Here is a 4,678-nt window from a genome sequence, read left to right on the forward strand (position 1 = left end):
GTAGGATCGAAAACACGCTAGAGGGGGGGGTGAATAGCGTGTTTGCACGCTTTTCGATTTTTCGATAAAACCCGAGTACGAAAACGGAAGCGATTACTTAATAATAGCGAAAGCGATAATTAATTGTACGAAAGTAAATGACTCGGTTTGTTTTTACTTGGTTCACAGCGCAACGCTGCTAATCCAAGGCCCACGGTCCTTGACCGTTTACTTTGGGCAATCCACTAGGATACTTGCCCCTTACGGCAGCAAGTATATCGAAAAAATCCGGTACAATAATCGATTACAAAATGATTGTTGGAATTTAAGTACACTTTTTGTTACCGATTTTTCGATTCCCCGGAGTTGCGACTTCGGCGTCTCGGTGTCCGTTGAAGTAGCTTGAAGCAGGTGCAGCACCGACGTCGAAGACTGGAAGCTCAGAGGTCGCGGGGAAGGTGAATGAGAGTGAGAATGAGTGAGTCCTCGGCTCCTGCTCGCGGGTGCCTTATATAGTCGACCTGAGTCGACTCAGATCGCCATCTGGGTCGACTCCAGCTGAGGTGGCAGATCAAACTTTATCTCTGTTAACGTTTATCTCGCCTGGGTCGACTCATGCTGGGTCGACTTAACTTGCATGCTGGGTCGACTCCAGCTTCGTTGGCGGCGGAGACGATCAAATCTTGACTCTGGGTCGACTCTGTGCTTGTTCTGGGTCGACTCCAGCAGCGGTGGCGGCAGAGACGATTAACTTTGACTCTGGGTCGACTCAAATTGTTATCTGAGTCGACTCCAGGCCGATTTGGCAGACAACTCGACGCGCAAACCTTGACTTCCGGCTGATTCGGCTGGAGTCGACTCCAGAACCCATCTGGGTCGACTCCAGGTCCGAAAATCAGATTTTCGGCCTATTTTGGTCGGCTTTTCTTCCTGCACAAAAGTTAGCTTAACATATATAAAAGATATTGAGTCGGTTCGCTGAACCAACTCCGAGTCTTAACTTCGGATCTCCGGTGAGATCCTGGGTTAGACCGGCGCCTACAGTTCCTCGTAGGAACGCGTCTTCACCCACTCCACTCGGGAGAATTTACCTGATGTGTAATACCCGAAATTTCCTTCGATAATTTCTGGATAATTATGCATGAATGATAGATTAATGATGATAGAAAGGAATGAGTATTTATGTTAAGAATGACCTAAGATGTTGCAAATAATGGGTTAAAATGCATAAAAGGGCTTTGCTAGAAAAAAAAAAAAAGAAAAAGAAAAGAAATGTGGAGGTGCCAGGGATTGACCCTTGGACCCCCAATATGTAGCAAGCCAAGTTAACCATATGAGATAGTAATCGATTCTTGTTAAAGACATGAGGGAAATGCTTGTTAAACCTAAGGGTTCATGAAATTCCATTAAACCAAACGGAGAGGCATTAGTGGGTTGAAGACGTGGGAGTAGTGGGAAGTTAGAGATCTCGATCGATAACTCCTCTCTTCCCTTTATAAACCCTCCTCCTCAAGTCTTTTCTTTTTTTTCGCTGTTTCTTTCTCTCTCTCTCTGCTCTGGTGTTTCTCTGGCCGAGAGGTGCCCTAGGGGATCGACAACAGGAGCTTGGAGGAAGGGTTAGCGAAGAAGGATTTGGCTTTTGTTGGGTAGAACCTGTAGAAACCTTCGAACTACGGTAAGTTCCCCTCACCTGCAAGTATAATGGCTACGAAGATGGTTTTCTGTAGATAATTCATGCTATGTTTATGGTTACGATGATAGTTTTCCTAGAAAGCATGCCAGGTTAATATGTTACCCTTGGTCAAACTGACCAAACTTAGGTGTATTGTGAAACATCGAAACACTAGGCAAGATCTTAGTGCATCTTGCACCAACAGATACAACAAAACCAGTTCGGGGGCGGACCACATGAAGACCCCTATCTACACATAGAGATATTTTCTGATGCTTGCAGCACTAGAAGACAACAAGGGGTCAGCTTTGACGTCCAGAGATTGATTCTTTTCAGATTTTCACTCAGAGATCGGGCGAAGGACTGGTACCATTCGCTACCTCCGAACTTGATGTGCGTAGGGTTTATATATGTATTTACGCTTTATTTGCACATCTTTCTGAGTTTATTGCTAAAATCTTGAATGCATTGCATCCCTTATTTATGCATTTAGGCACATATCTTGCATTTCCTAGTTCGGAGATCTGCTCGTGTTTTTACTTGTTTCAGGATGAATTTGGAGCAAAAACGGGCAAAACGGAGTAACAATTGAAGACAAGGCAAGACAGGGTCGTGCCTCATAGGCACGACCGTGTCTATTCAGCCTCCTAGCTGTGCTTCAAAGGGCACGGGCGTGTGCCCAAACAGAAGACCAACAACCCTGGGCCGTGCCTCACTGGCACAGCCGTGCCAACATCCTCCCTCAGCAGCAGAAGGGGGCCGTGTCTACCAGACACGGCTGTGCTTTGAAACAGAAGTCAGACGAGACTTGGCCATCTTCCCCCAAGGCACGGCCGTGCCTTTTCAACCGACAGTGCCCTCACTGGGTCGTGCCTCCCAGGCACGGCCGTGTGAGCGGGGGCGTGCTGACTCGTGACATGCATATAAATAGGTCCTCTTAGTGACCTAAGAAAGGGGGGAGACCTTGGAGAGCCACTGGAGCTGTTCTAGAGCCATCGACGCCTGTTTCGGAGCGAGATTCGACGATCCATCCATCGATCCGACTGTTCCATTCCATCCTCATCTCATCTACGCAGAGTTTGCAGTCCGAGGAAGAAGATAAGTCTTATTTCCTGCACTTCATTGTTGTATCTCTGGATTAAGATGTATTTCCTCTTTCCTTTGGCTTGTAATCTCCACGCTATGGAGTAGTTCCCTAGATTCTAGGATGTAGGATAAATCAGATGTACTGGATGATTGTATTTTGGATTTGATTAATCTACCGTTTTCAATGATATAATTGTCTATTGCTTTGTGGATTTATGCTTATGTGTTGAATGATAAATTATGTGTGTATGAATCCATGAGGGTAGGGATTGATTGTGGATTGAGGAATCATTAGGCCGTACACCGGGGCGCTTCGTGACAGGAAGAATGCCTTGAACCGGGTGAGTTTCCGAGGGGTTCCTTAATTCATAGTTAATTCTTATGAGGGATAGTTAGCGGTCATCCGTTGTTGGGGAGAGGTCCGTAAAAAGATATCCTGTGACAGGGGATAGGGTTCTTTTAGTACTTCGGGGCGCCTGAGTGACACGGGAATGCCTTGAACCGGGCTTCTAGAACCATCTCAAACCGACAACGAGTGACGTAAGAACACCAATGCTTTATTCCGAGGATACCTGACGAGGTCGAATTGGATAAATTGGTTAACATCCCTACAATTGAACAATTATTGAGGAAAGGTAGAGGATCCAAGTCAATCAATCCATACTCTGAGGAGTCCGAAGTCCTAGGATCGCTTCACAACCCAGTGTCACAGTCGATTCCTTTCTCTGAACTCTAGGATAAAGTACTTTAGAACACTCCCATCTCCCCCACACAACTCATGCTCAGTTTTCTCTCCACCTTTTTGTGCTAAATTTAGTAAGTAATTCCACGGTCCCTGTGGATTCAATCTTTTTATTACTTGACGACATTCCCTAAGAAAGTGTCCACATCATGGATTGGAGAGATGGCTTATTATCCACACCTTCTACAATGGAATCAACTATCAGACGAAAGTATACTTGGATTCTGCTGCAGGAGGTGCCCTCATGAATAAGAGCATTGAAGAAGCCGAAGATCTTATTGAGAATGTGGCACTTAATCACCATCAATGGGCAAACGAGAGAGGTAGTGTGCAGAAAATTCCTGGGAAGTACAATGTTGACCCTTACACTAAGCTAAATGCGCAGATTGACGCCCTCACCAAGAGGGTTGAAGGTATGAACATTGGTAAGGTCCATGCGGTTACAACAAATTGTGATATATGTGGTGATTCAAGTCATACAACTGAGATGTGCCCAGCTGTAGCATGTCAGAATCAGATAGTTCAATATGAGCAGTGTGATGCAGTTGGAGCATACAATCAAAGGAACAACCCGTACTCAAATACATACAATCCGGGTTGGAGGAATCACCCAAACTTTTCCTACCGCAACAACAACAACAATTTCAACCAAGGAGGGCCTTCCAATCAAAGTTCACAGCCTCAGAAAGCTAGTGAAGAGGTCTCAGATACCCAGAAAATCCTGAAAATTCTGGAGAAGCTTGAAAGTGACGTGGTAAAGATCAATGAGAAATTAGATGACCACGACAAGAGGATGAAGATGCAAGAAACACAAATTGCACAAATCAGTTCTTCCCTCTCCTCCAGAACCGTGGGTGCTCTCCCGGGCAAACCAGACTTCAATCCCATGGAGCACTGCAAGGCCATTGAGCTCAGGAGCGGACGGACCCTGAAGGATAGAGAGCCTCAGGTGACTGCTCCTGGGGAAGGTATATACTTCACCCCAGCCTGCTGTGCAACCTCCTTCTTCTACACCTGCTGGGCCTTCAGAGAAGAAACCATATGTGAAGAATGTACCTTACCCGCAGAGACTCCTATACAAACAAAAAGATGATGAATTTGAAAAGTTATACAACAGGGTGAAAGATTTAACGATCATACCATGTTTATGGAACAATTATATCATGTTTATGGCTCTAATTATACCAAAAATAAGGATG

Source organism: Curcuma longa, chromosome 1 (genome assembly GCF_044706935.1).
Source record: "Curcuma longa cultivar G26 ecotype Majalengka, Jawa Barat chromosome 1, ITB_CL_G26_1.1, whole genome shotgun sequence".
In the NCBI taxonomy this organism is placed as follows: Eukaryota; Viridiplantae; Streptophyta; class Magnoliopsida; order Zingiberales; family Zingiberaceae; genus Curcuma; species Curcuma longa.